Here is a 15,159-nt window from a genome sequence, read left to right as displayed (position 1 = left end):
TCCACCGCGCCTTTATTCCAATAAAAGGCAGACAGCTCCAGCTTGCCGCGATTCTACAACTGGAGATAAGGCTACTCAGGTTCTAGCCTGACCTGCAGCCCAAACCAGGCCAATCAGAGGCCATACCACCTTACTAAGGCGGCATCATAACCGCTATATAAACAAATGGAACGACACCAAGGTACGATTATCCTTTACATTAATAACATAAAAACTCTTGCCTCTGATACTGACTTAAGCATCGGAGTGTCTTCGCAGGTACCCCCCCATTCGGACCCAATGCGCTACAACAAAGGACAGAGACGAAGTAAGATCCAACTCTCACTCCAGGCCCAAGACCAAAGAACAACAGTCCACATCTCAACCGTGAGTGATTAGGCATGATACATATTGGCCAGCTCATATTGTATTTGGTCTGATCATTGGCGCCCTCTGTGGGGATCTACCAGTTAGAACACATCTCTCTCAAATTAAAAACATGGTTGACACCAGAAGCAAATCCCAGAACGGCTCCAAAGGAAAGCGAAAGTAGATTCCTGCTTCCCGCGAAAAATCAGCTTCGTCGATGGCACCACTTTCTATCCATGAGGATAACCCGTCGACAGCCCAGCATTTGCTGGACCTTATCACACAACAAAACAAGAGAATTGCCCAACAAAACCGAGATCTAGCTCGATCGAAAAAAGCTCAAAAGAACAAAGAAAAAACATAGAAAAAGGAAAAGAAAAAGAAAAAGAACATGAGAAGGAACGAACTCTTGAAAATTCTGGAGAAAGTGAACCGAGGCAGGAACATTCACTGGGTGACCTTGGTCCTTCGGGTCACAAAAACAAAAAAGGTGAAGAAATGAAAGACACTAATGAGAACGAGAATTCTCAAGGAAATTCTAGGACGTTTTCTTGAATTCTTCATCCATTCACCCCATGCATAATGAATATCCTAATTCCTAGAGACGTCAAAATTACAACTGAAAAGTATAACGGAAAGGGGGATCTGCAGGAGCATCTGGAACAATTCCAGACCAATATGATGGCTCAAGATGTAGCCGATCCAATAGCGTGCCGGTTGTTTCCAACAACCCTAAAAGAAACAGCACTTAGGTGGTATTCTGCGCTACCACTTAATTCAGTACAAAGCTGGGAGGACTTAACCAACCAATTTCTTGTGCGTTTTGCAACAAGTAAAGCGCAATACAAATCTACGCACACACTCAAAACTGTGCACCAAGGACCAAACGAAACATTGCGCGATGAAGCACTCCTGGTTAGAGACTTGGATTCACAAGTCTCACTACATCTCATTACTGAAGGGCTACTTGAAGGCCCTTTCTCTATGTCGTCGGAGAAACAGCGACCACGTACTATAGACGAGCTGCGTGCGCGATCAGAAAAATTACCAACTTGGAAGATTATAAACGTTCGCGTACAATTCCCAATACCAGGGCCGACTTGGACAACTTTGAAAAAGACGTCCACAAGAATTCTCAGCAGAAATACTGTGACAAAAGGAAGTGGGGAAGATATGACAATTATACTCCATTAAACACGTCTCAGAGAAGAATTTTGAAAGAAGTATTCCAAACAGGATATGTACGAGTTAACAAACCTCCTCCAATGAGAAAAGGAGTGCAGCGCGATGATACCAAATTTTGTGAGTTCCACAATGACAAAGGCCATACAACTGATGAATGTTTCGAGCTCAAAAACACTATTGAAACACTCATAAGAGCAGGGAAACTCCAGGAATTCATTTCTAGCTGCAGGGAATACAAGACGCGATAGAAGCCCAGATCGCGATCCCAACCCTAATGAACAAAGGGCATATCCGAGAAGGGACTACAACCCTGCACGGAACAATGATCGCAGAAATGCGAGAGAGACCTCTACTGAAAGACGCCAAGGGACTCCACCGCGAAACAGACAGCGTACCGCACAACAACAACCACTTAAGTTACCTAATAACGTGGTAGGAGTCTTAGCCACTATCGCCGTAGGGACAGCGGGAGGAGGCGCGACTAAATCTCAACCAAAAAAACATCTCAAATCCGTAATGACAGTACGCGATCATGCTCGCCCTTCTAATTCTCGCGATCAGAGGAAGGCCATATGTTTTGATGATGATGACGATGGCGACATCATCCCAGACCATGATGACCCACTGGTAATCTCAGCTTGCATGGCTAATCTCCAGGTAAAATGTATTATGATTGATAATGGTAGTTTTGCTGATATTATTTTCTGGGATGCTTTTTGCGCGATGCACATCCTAGAGGAACATCTAGTTCATGGATGTTCGGATTTAATTGGCTTCGCTGGAGAATGCGTACAGCCCAAAGGCACCATTGAGATGTGGGTAACCTTTGGAGTCATGCCTCAGGCTCGTACTATCAAAGTACGATTTTATGTCATTGAATATGCCTCTGCATACAATGTTATCTTGGGAAGACCAACTATTGCTGCGTTAAAAGCAATCATTTCTATGCCCCACCTTTTAATTAAATTCCGGGACTTATCTGGCACAGTAGTTGCCATTCGGGGCGACCAAAAAATAGCGCGCAGCTGCTATAACACTAGTTTACGAGCTCAAACTGCAATACAGCTGGATGGAAAAGCCAAAGCGGCAGTCAATATGACTGATCTTGATATGCGCGAAGATCCGCGCGATACACGTCCACAACCTGATGGCGAGTTGGAAAATCTCCAAGTTAGACCACTACTCGACAATGTTACCATAATTGGACGACATCTGCCAGAAGCAGAAAAAAGTGCGCTGGTGGCAGTACTGCTAAAAAATAAAGACCTCTTCGCATGGACAGCGGCTGACATGCCAGGCATAGACCCAGACATTATATGTCACCATTTAACTTTGGATCCAAAGGCTAAACCTATTGCGCAGAAGAAGTGCAAAATATCCCCGGAAAAGCAACAGGTGGTTGAGACTGAAGTAGCAAAACTGCTTGATGCAGGAGTGATTAGAGAAATCACTTATTCTACTTGGCTTTCTAACGTCGTGTTAGTCAAAAAGGCCAACGGGAAGTGGCACATGTGTACAGATTATACAGGCCTTATCAAACACTGCCCAAAGGACTTTTATCCTCTTCCTACCATTGACAAATTGGTTGATAACTCTGCGGGGTACTAGATTCTCTCCTTTATGGATACATATTCAGGCTACAACCAGATCCTGATGTTCAAACCAGACCAGGAAGCTACAACTTTTATCACTAAGAAAGCTACTTATTGTTATAATATGATGCCGTTTGGTCTTAAGAACGCCGGTGCCACATATCAACGTATGATGAATAAGGTTTTTAGCCAACAGATTGGTCAAATGCTTGAAGTTCACATCGACATACGGAGAAGCCTAAACCTATTAAGGTTCTAAAGGCAACTGATCCGGATAAAATATAGGCCCATTAGAGGCCCAGCGACATAGGGAGAAGCCCAAACCCATTAAGGTTCCAGAGCAAGCGCGATGGACCGACATAGCGCATAAGACGCGATGCACTCATCGCGCTGGACAAGACGCGATGCACATATCGCGGATAAAATCCTCTTAAGGAAGCTAACTTAAGGCCCAAGGCAATCCCACCGCACCTTTATTCTAATAAAAGGCAGACAGCTCCAGCTTGCTGCGACTCTACAACTGGAGATAAGACTACTCAGGTTCTAGCCTGACCTGCAGCCCAAACCAGGCTAATTAGAGGCCATACCGCCTTACTAAGGCGGCATCATAACCGCTATATAAACAAATTAAACGACACCAAGGTACGATCATCCTTTACATTAATAACATAAAAACTCTTGCCTCTGATACTGACTTAAAGAGTGTCTTCGCAGGTACCCCCCCATTCGGATCCAACGCGCTACAACAAAGGATAGCTCAAGGCCCAAGACCAAAGAACAACAGTCCACATCTCAACCGTGTGTGATTAGGCATGATACATATTGGCCAGCCCATATTGTATTTGGTCTGATCAATAAGTATGAAAAAAAGGGTAGGGAATGGAAAAAGAGATAAAGGAAATAAAGAAGGGGAGATGAAGAGGAAAATGATTAAAAATGAACTATCTATAACATAAGAATAACAAAGGGTCTAACCCTTCACCATTCTTAAGTTTTTCTCCTTTCCATCCTAATATATACCATCCTCCAAACTATATCTCACTGCATCAAGTCTTAAAGTAGAGAGATTGATGGGTACGTAAATCATAAAATCTGGATTTTTGCGTAACCGCAAACACTAATTCGTAATAGTAATTATTATTATTATTTTGTCACGGTAGTGTATTTTTGTTATTTTAAAAATATTTAAACAAATGATATGTAATACTTTTTTAAAATATTACTATGATTCTTTTATAATCTAACCTAAAACGAATATTTAGTATTTAGCATTTTTTTAATTAATTTTTGGTTTCGTTTGCAGCTTTCAATTCTTTTTTTTTTTCTGGAAAAAGAAACAACAACAAAAAGTACTCCAAAACATTTAATCAAAATATAAATTTATGGAGCTATTGGTTTAGTGACAACTCGATTAAATTTTAGAATTTAATTTGTCCAAAAGGTAATGAGCTTCAATCTTGGAGATGGTGAAATTATTCACACCCAAAATCAGATTAATTAGATCCTTTTAAAGTTGGGGAATGAATCAGTCATGTTACAGGACCAACTATTTTTGTTCCAACAGAGAGAGTGAGATATGGGTCCCACATAAGAGAAAAATAAAAAAAATAAAAAACAGAAAGCGCTGCTTTCAAAGGGAGAGCACGAAAAAAAACATGTTTCCATCAACATGACAATTGATTTTCCCTTTACAGTTTTGGACACAAGTTAATATTTAAAAAAATATTGACAAAATGATGTGGATTCAGACTATTTGTTATGAGTTGGGAAATCAAATAGAAGGTTTTTTTTTAACAAAATATAGAAGGTTTTGTTTTTAGAGTAAAGATGTAGTTGCGTAAATTAAAAACATATCTTAATTATATTTACATACAGGGCTTATTAATAGTCCCAACATATGATGTGAGAAGCCACCTTTGGTACAAGGAGTCTCAAAAAGACCTTAGAAGGACACACGCACAAAAAAATGCCAAGTTGGGTTTGTGTAGCAGCACCTCAACTAAGGGTGTTAAACAAACCAGAGGCCTTTGACTCGGCTCGTGAAGACCTGAGCTTACATGTCTAAAATTGGTTGTTGGCACTAGGCTTGAACTTGTATAAAAGCTCGTTTAATAAAAAGGTTTCAAGCTCCAATTCAAAAGCTCGGCTTTAGAGCCTCTCAGGCTGGCCTAGTATATATATACATATATATATATATATATATTTTATACTACTCGTAATAGCCTTCTCTTTTTCCTCAATCCATTTCACCCCATTTTATTGGTTAAACATACTTTTTGAATGGTTTTTTTTTTCTATATTACGTTGTTTAGCTATACATTGAATTTATGAATATTTATGGAATTACTAGTGTTGTTGATTGTATATTCTGTTTGGATAAATTTTTGTTGTTTTATTTTTTTAAACAGACTAATAGGCTAAACCAGGCTTTTAATTTTTGTAAATAAGTCAGGCCACATGCCGATAATTATATTTATAACATGTAACAGGCTTGGTTAAGCTGACACATTTAAACACAGGCTTAGCCTTTTAAGACCAAAGCTCGGCTCGGCTCGGCCCGTTAACACCCTTAACCTCAACATCATAAATCAGTGCTTGTATGACAACTTCACTTGAAACTACCTAAATCAGTCTGGCATATTGGCTCCTCAGCAATAAAAATATTAAGAGTTTATGTGGGCAAAAGCACCATACAAATATAGTTGGGCAAAAGAATTTTTTAATTATTTGTACATTGGATAAGTTTTTCCAAATTAGTGCAATCGAACACGCAGTTAAAGCCTACAAAATCAGTCTTATAAGTCACACCTGCCAAATATGTGACTTTCTGCCACATCATGAGTCCTGCACGAAAAATGTGTGTCACACTCTGCCATGTATGCCACTGCAGCACTGAAATATAGGTGTTAGTGTGGGACTAGTCATGCATGTACTATGTATGGGAGTAGTCTTGTATACAATACGTGTGGGACTAGTCCCACACTGACACCATACGTGTTCAGTGTAGTAGAGGCCTAATTTTGCACAAATAAGGTGCATGACTTACAAGATCATGCCAAGTGGCCCAATCTTGGCCATCCATCCTATCAAACCCATCCCCAAACCCCTATATTATATATACCCCTCCAACCATCTGAAAATCACAACTCCATCTGTATTTTGATGTTCCTTCTTTTGGCTTGATATTTGCGTTGTGTTTCCACTCATCATATTCATCTACTTTCATTTTTTATCATCCTCATTTTGTGTTTTATAGTTTTTAAACATCCTTTCTAACTTATCAAATTGTTTATCCTATCCTTATTTTAAGCCCAAATCTCCCCTATGTTTTTTAGTTTTGTTAGAGATATATAAAATCATAAATGTATCATCACCATCAGCTTTTATAAAGAACCAATTCAACTCAAAAGCTTAAGCTGTTTGGAGAGGCTACATTATTGATTTTATATATCTCTAACACACCCTAATTAAATGGGTGGATGAAGATCAAACCTGTGACAACCAGGCTCTGATACCATATAAAGAATCAATTCAACCCAAAAGCTTAAGTTGTTGGGTGAGGCTACATTAATGGTTTTATATATCTCTAATAAGTTTTATCTGTATAATAGTACTACTACAATGGATCAATTTCGTTCATTCGTATATTACAATAATTCTAAATCTGCAGGTGCATGCGATTTGACTTTCAAATGGGGGAAAAGAACAATGTATATTGTTTGAGGCATATCCGTTGAAGATCTAACAAAGAAGATCCGTCGAAAGATAAAGCTCCAACAAAATCAAATAATATCTAATGTGATAAGTATAGTCCCTAGTGAAAATCGCAAATATGTGGGTTTTGAGATATCAGATGATGAGGACATGGATATTTTCCATAGAACATTTTGTCGAGCACTCTAGGTCTCAATTTGTTGAGTTATACGTGGATATTGATACAGTTAAGGATCTATCAATACTGATTCGTGGACTGGACCATAATAGTCAGACATATTATGTATCATCCTATGTACCCCAGCCTATATAATCAATTGTTGCCCATGGAGAAGAGAACGACTATATGGGGATAGAGAACCTAACAATGAGTAGCAAGAGGAAGATAAGACACTATGTTGGATAATGACCATGATCAGAATGATAGCATGCAACTAATGAACATCATGGTAATCTAATTTCACACGACATTGGTACCCTTATGCCCAATCCCGCAGTTGTTCCACAATCATGAGGTTAATTAGTCAGTTGTATTATTATATTTTTATTTTTTATTGGTTACTATATTTTCGCATCTACCCTATTATGTGTGAATGTACAGATGTTGTACCATTTTGGAATGCGATTCCACTTTATGAGGCTGTTAATTGGGATTATCCGCATGAAGATATACTAGATGTTAAAGGCTTAGGTAGGGGTCCATGGACAAAAGGATATGAACTATATGTGAAATAAGAGTTCGAGTCCAAGCACGATGTCCAGGTCAATAAACATTACAACATAAAGGCTCATCGGGAAGCTGTAGTGGCCAAGAGTACTATGGCCAAGTTGTCTATGAAATGTCGGAACCATGAAAAAGGTTACAATTGGCGAGGAAGAGCAATTAAACCGAAGAATAGCAACACTTGGCTGGTTATTCAATGGGTTGGAGATCATAGTTGTGTGAGCCAATTCATTTCCCAAGATCGTATACAACTTGATTCTGGATTTATTTCCACAACCATATTAGTTATGATGTCCAATAGTATTTGCTCATTTTGATAATTATTTATGTTTAACAAACAACATTAATAACATTCCTAATATATACATGTTGTGATGGTAATGCAAATATGGTCGGGGCTTCTTTGGTACTTGTTATCCTGATACAAGAAAGGGTGACCGATCTCTTTGGATTTCATGTTAATTATAGGAAGGCGTGGAAGGCAAAAAAAAAGCAATTGCTAAGATATACGATGATTGGGACGAGTCATATGCTTGTCTGCCAAGACGGTTCGAGTACATGTTGCATTTTCCCCGGGATCTATGTATCACATTCAAACCGAAGAATATATCATCAATCGGTAGGTGGTTAATGGGTTCTGGGTTTTTCAACGTATTTTTTGGACTTTCAGTCAATGTCGTGAATGATAAATTGATAAATATGGTGGGATGTGAGTGCCACAATATATGTTGGATCATTATTGGCCATCTGATGTGAGTCTAGCATATGATGCTTTCTAACTTAAAAGAAGCAAGGAATTAATCATAAATGTGTGAAAATAGTCATTAAATGCAAGAAATATTGATTATTCCTTCTCAATCATGCTCTCACTCAAGTTATGTGTTTTAATAGCAGGAAACGCCACAAAAGGGAGCAAAAACGAAGAAGTCAAGTTTCTCGCTGGCGCACGACACTGTGGAGTTGGCGCACGGTGCGCGGAACTGGCGCACGACACTCTGGAGTTGGCGCACGGTGCGCGAAATTGGCACACGGTGCTCTGGAGTTGGCGCACGGTGCGCCGTTCACAGATTCAGCATTGTTTTCTCATGCACGGTGCGCCAGACTTGGCGCACGGTGCGTGGGCGATATAAATTTTATTCCAAATTAATGCGAATTACGCTAAAAAGGGCCCAATTGGATTCCTAAAACCTAATAAAAGGATTAGAAACAAAGGAAGGAAGAACTTTTGGACAATCAAGAAGAGAAAAACAACAAAGAGAGTGGAGATTCCTTGGAGCTTCTTGGAGGTTCAAGGATTCGATCGATCAAGACGGAAGATCTTCATCTTCCTTTTCTCTTTTAGGTTCTAAATGTCTATTTCTTTTATTGTTACTTTGTCAGACATGAACATGTCTGGCTAGTTTTATCATTGTGGTAAGGGTCACAACCTTTGATGTGAATCTCTTGTACCTTGGTTGAAATTTATGTTTATCTATTTTAATTGCATTTATCTTTTCTTGTTCTTCATTCTATAATTCTATTGGAACTAATCAACCTAGTAAGATTGCGAGGGTTAGGGTTTTCAATAGGGATGTTGGAATTCTAATTCCTGACAAAGAATAAGATAACTGTTCATGTACGCACTGGGGATAGGCTACATGAACCGCAAACGTTAAAGATTCATTGATTTTAAGGGTTAACTCGAAAAGGGATTTCTAACGAATTAAGATTCTAATAGAGTTAATAAGGTTAAATTCACTAAGGGATTAAGGCTTAACTAATCATATAAAAGATGATGAATCGTTTGATCAATTGAATAGGTAAATGTAAACGTAATCCAAGTTGCAAGGTGGGGATCAGAAAGGTGTTTGTTTCTCTTTACCGCAATATTTTCTCAAATATTTTCTCCATCATTAATCTATTGTTCTTGCATTCTGAAAGCATTTTTGGAATCATTTACATTTTTCCTATAATTGTTTTAGTTTATTTCATGAACCACAATTGTTCTCAACCTATTTTGATTAATCCAACAAGAGAGGAATAGTTATAACAACTTAGGTGCCTCAATCCTCGTGGAGACGATACTTTACTCACTCTTTATTACTTGGTACGATCAGTGCACTTGACGATTTTACGCAACAAGTTATTGGCGTCGTTGCCGGGGATTGACTACGCCAAGTTATTTATAAATTTTGATTTTCTTGATTGGATTCTTGTGTTACTAATCTGTTTGCTTTAGTTTATGCGTGGTACAGTTGATCCTAAGACTTTGATCTACGATCCAGAGATAGAAAGGACTACAAATATATTAAGACAACTTACCAGGCAGAGAAGGCAAGCAAAAACTTCTACTCCACAGTTTGAAGTAGAAACAGAGATGGCATCTCAAGATCCACCAGCAGCTGAGTTGATGGAATCAATTTTGGCCCCTCAATTCACAAGGCCGAACTCGAGTATTGTCAAGCCACCAATTACTGCTAATAACTATGACATCCAGCCAGCACTCATCACTTTGGTGGAGAAAACTAAGTTTGGTGGGGAAGACTATGAAGATCCTTACGACTTCATAGACAGATTTTTAAGGATATGTGATACAACTAAGCACAACGGAGTGATAGACGATGCGATCAGACTTCGATTGTTCCCGTTTGTTTTGACCGGGAGAGCTCTCAGATGGTTAGACCGACAGGCTCCTAACAGTATCCGCACATGGGATGAGTTAGCAGCCAAGTTCTTTGCTGAGAACTTTTCCATGGAAAAGTACAATAAATTGGTGAATGAAATCACCAATTTCACCCAACAACCAGGAGAGACCTTATGTGCAGCCTGGACTCGATACCAAGAGTTGATCAGAAAGTGCCCACAATATGACTTGCCAGATACAAAGAAGGTCAGAGTCTTCTATAATGGGATGTTACCAGACTGCAGAATGATTGTCAATGGTGCAGCTGGTGGAACCATTGGAAAGAAGACAACAGGTGAAACCTTAGATCTGCTTGATTTAATGGCAAGGAATGCGAATGCGTCTATGGTAGCCCAACCTGTTCATGCCAAGAAAGGAATCTTACAACTGGGGAATAATGATGCATCACTGGTTGAGCAAAAGGTGATTTCTCAACAGCTAGCCAGTATGAACGCCAAGTTGGATAAATTGCAGATCTCTTTTAAAGTTAATGTATTTAACTGTGAGTACTGCACGGAGCCACATGACACTAATGAGTGCCCTACACTCAACGGAGCTGAACCGTTCCAGGTCAATGGAGTGTGGTATGATCCGAGGCCACCACAGAATACTCAAAGTTTCCAAAGGAATCAGAATGGTGCCCAAGGGAGCAACTTTCAGAGGAGAAATCAAGGGAGAGGCTTGGATTATAAATCCAACAATTACCTGCAACCTCCTCATCTTCCACAAAAAGAGCCATCAGAATTGGAGAAAGCAATGCTGCAGCTTTCCAAGACCACAAATGATCACATGCAAACTACTGATGCCTTCATGAATGAGACAAGAGCATACCACAAGAACCAAGATGCTTCCATCAAAAACTTGGAGACTCAAATTGGCTAACTTTCAAGACAACTAGCTGAGAGGAGTCAAGAAAAGAGCAATGCAGTGTCAAAGGAGCAATGCAATGTTATCACAACAAGGAATGAGGAGCTAGAAAAAGAGGAAGATGAAGTTTCTATAAGAAAGGATGAACAAGCTAAAAAGGATAAAGAAGAAGCAAAGGAACAACCTCCTGCAGTTCAAAAGAAGCAATGGGATTTCTCCCGATTTGAGAAACCTCCATATCCAATGAGGCCCAAGCAAAATGAGCAAAGGAAGCAATTTTCTAAATTTTTAGATGTTTTTAAGAAATTGCAGATTAATATTCCTTTTGCAGAAACTCTGGAGCAAATGTCTTCATATGCCAAATTCCTGAAGGAAACATTATCTAAGAAGAGGAAGCTCACAGAGAATGAACTGATTACACTAACAGATGAGTGCAGTGCAATCTTACAGAAAAATATGCCTCCAAAGTTGAAGGATCTAGAAAGCTTCAGTATTCCATGCACCATTGGCAAGACGACTATAGAGAGAGTCTTATGCGATCTTGGTGCCAGCATTAATGTGATGCCATTAACTAGGGGTGGCAATATGGGTTGAGCCCGGCGGGTCAACCCGCCAACCCGTCAAAACGGGGCGGGTTGGGTTGAGATTTTCAACCCACCAACCCACCTCAACCCGCCCCGCCTAGAAGTGGGTCAAAACGGGTTCAACCCGCCGCGGGGCGGGTTGACCCGGGTTTTAAATTTTTTATTATTTTTTTTATTTTTTTACAATTAGGTAGTATTTTATTAGTACTTAAATTTTTGTGATATTCAATTTTTTTTTATCTTAGTGCTTTCTAGAAAAAATAAAGAATAACAATTTTATTTATGACAAATGTTATCTATTTATAAATTCCTAAAGAATGTTTGACAAATATTAATATACATTTAAGATTGAGACTAAAAAAAATAGAGAAGTGTGAAATAAAATAAAATAATATTAAAAAAATTCATAAAATATAATTTATTTTTGAATTTTAATTAATTTTTTTTAATTGGCGGGTTGGTGGGTTGACCCGCCAACCCACCATAAAACGGGGTGGGTTCATTTTTACAACCCATATTTTTTGGCGGGTCAACCCGCCCCGCCTCGTTTTTGGCGGGTTGGTGGCGGGGCGGGGCGGGTCGGGTCAACCCAAATTGCCACCCCTAGCCCTGATGAAGAAGCTGGGAATTAATGAAGTAAAGCCAACCAGGATGAATGTTCAACTGACCGACCGCTCAACAAAGCAAGCACATGGTATTGTGGAAGATGTGCTAGTCAAGGTAGACAAATTTCTAATTCCTGCCGATTTTGTTATTCTTGACATTGATGAAGATGCCAGTGTGCCTATGATCTTCGGGAGGCCATTCTTAGCAACCTCAGTAGCATTAATCGATGTACCTAAGGGTGAGTTGATAATGCGTGTGGATGGAGAGCAAGCAATATTCAAAGTACTTATAAAAGGAGCTCCTCTATTGCCTGCTTCTCAACCTAAGAAAAGTCAACTACATTGCGGAGAAAAAGGTTGAGGAAGGGAACAAGAAGGAAGTCCATCAGCTGCATGAAGAAAACAAGCCAAATGTTAAGATGGAAAAGGCCACGAGCAAGAAAAAGCATGTGAAAACTAAGTTTAAAGTTCCTGTAAGCCCTCGTCCTTATCCACATGCATATGAGTATAACCAGGGCAGGACACAAATTCTGAGCAAGGGTATAGTGTCATCACTGAGCCCGAGTTACCAGCCACCATGATCACAAGGGATACGTCAGGCTCGTGACGTTAAACAAGCGCTACTTGGGAGGCAACCCAATGAGTTTTTATTATTCCTTTTTATTTTATTTTATTTCCTTTCCCTACCTGTGTTTAATTTTTATTTTGATGTTTTTGCTATTTTATTTTAATTGTTTTTGTTTGACCATCTAGATTTATGTTAGGGTCATTTGAACCTCTTTGGTATTTTGGGTTGTAACTCTCCATTACATTGGTCATGCTATTTTCTACTTGACATTTCACATGTGTGTTGGTTATACTTGTGCAGCCATATTTTCTCCGACTACTTTAGTTATTGTTGGGGACAACAATATTCTAAATCTGGGAATTGGGCCGCGTCGCGTTATTTGAGGTATCACACACAAAGGAACAACAGAAAAAGGTTCAGCGGATTCATAGCAATTTCAGGGGAGTTATTTTAACCTTTCCAATTTATTTTCATTTTAGTAGTAAAATTTTTGGTTTTTAGTTTTATTTTCTGTTATGAGAAAGCACATTTCAGATTTAGATGTGTTACTCAGTCAATTCCTTGATTGAAAATGAGGAAGCGTTGCATGATATACAGGATTGTCATGACATTGCATAGAGCATGAATAGAGATTATGACTGCTCGTTTGTTTGATTTCTATGTTAGTAATGGATAATGATGCTTGGAATGAAATTAGAAAGAGTCTAGTTTGATACCACAGCTTGTGAGGTTTGTGCCTATACAGTTAATTTTTTTTTAGAGTCCTCACTGTAGTAGTACTCTAGAACTTGATCTAATTCTCTCCAATGCATGTGTTGATTGAAGTGATAGAGGCATTTTTTTCTATTAAGCTTATGGCCAAATAGCTACCTGAGAAATCATCCATTGTTAGCCATGTTGAGCCTGAGACCAATTTTTTTTAATTACCTTATTAAACTGTTTAGACCACTTCCATCAGAACTTACCTTGATTGAGATTGAAATGTCAATAATCAAAAAGTTAGAAGTGATTGAGGTAAGCTTCACTAGAAGTTAAGCAGTTGAAAGGGAAAAGAAAGGAATAGTTTTCACGTGAATTTAAAGAAGAAAGAAAAATAAATTGCAAAAATTGAAAAGCAATGATGAAGGAAAATGTGAGAAAAAAGAAGGAATCATAAATTCAAACAAAAGTGGAGCTGAAAATTGAATTGAGAGATGATTGAGTCTTAATGAAAATGGAGTTTCAATCTCAATAATTATTCAGTTACTTTCCAAAAGATTCTAACCTTAAGCCAAGCCAAGTTATAACCTTAAGAAGCCCTTTTGATCAATCAGGCATGTGTTGATGTTCCTCATCTTTAGGAACTTGAGAAAAAGATCAAGCTTATGGTAGTACAACAGCTGTGATGGAATGAGTAATGATGAATGACCCCAAACACTGAGTGATGAGTGAATATCATGTCTTGTGAGGGGTAATCAAGTTAGACTCTGATATTTGAATGTAGTAGATAAGCATAATCTTAAGTTTGACTTGGAAATCATTCATGCTTAGTATAGTAATCTTTATGATTGTCTGTGCAATGCTGTGCTTGATTAATTGAACCTTGCTTCCCATTCTTAAATTCTGTTTATTGCTGAAGACAACAACATCTAAATCTGGGAATTGTTTGATTCTAGCATATGATGCTTTCTTTTTTCTTTTCTTTTTTGTAATAAAGAGGGGCAAAAGCCCCAAACAAAACAAAAATTACACGACGCGAGAACTTAAAAGATCTACAAAAGCATCCTGAAGAAGGAGCTCTAACAAAGGAGAAGGAGGAGAATGATAAAAAATAAGATTCTTATCATCCTCAAAATGCCTAGAAGCAAATCAGTGAGCACATCTGTTATTTTCTCGAAAGGTGTGGACCCAACGAATATCCCAATCTTCAGCAAGCCATTTGTGAATACGGGAAACAACCTGAGAGTTTCTGTGATTGTTGCTCCCTTCTTGGATAGTGCTAAGAGAAATTTCTGAGTCACATTCCAACTCCACTCTCCTAGCACCAGTACCCCAGGCCAGCTCTAAACCTTTGAGGATACCCCAGAGTTCTGCATCAAGAGGATTACAGAAACCTAATCTGAAAGAGAAACCACCCAGAAAAGCACCATTGTGATCTCTAGCAAGGCCACCACAGCTAGCATGCTGCCTAGATAGGGAAGAAGCACCATCTGTGTTAATCTTCAACCGACCAGGTTCAGGACGACACCATTTAGTAGGCTGATGGGCATTAGAGACGCTTCCAAGAATGCTTCTATTCTTACCTCTAGCTTCAATTAAATGCGCAATAAA

This window comes from Gastrolobium bilobum, unplaced genomic scaffold, assembly GCF_033153095.1.
Source record: "Gastrolobium bilobum isolate Gb01-03AN ecotype WA unplaced genomic scaffold, APGP_CSIRO_Gbil_v1 utg682, whole genome shotgun sequence".
NCBI lineage: Eukaryota > Viridiplantae > Streptophyta > Magnoliopsida > Fabales > Fabaceae > Gastrolobium > Gastrolobium bilobum.
The sequence above is the reverse complement of the archived record's forward strand: the minus strand, read 5'-3'. Positions refer to the sequence as shown.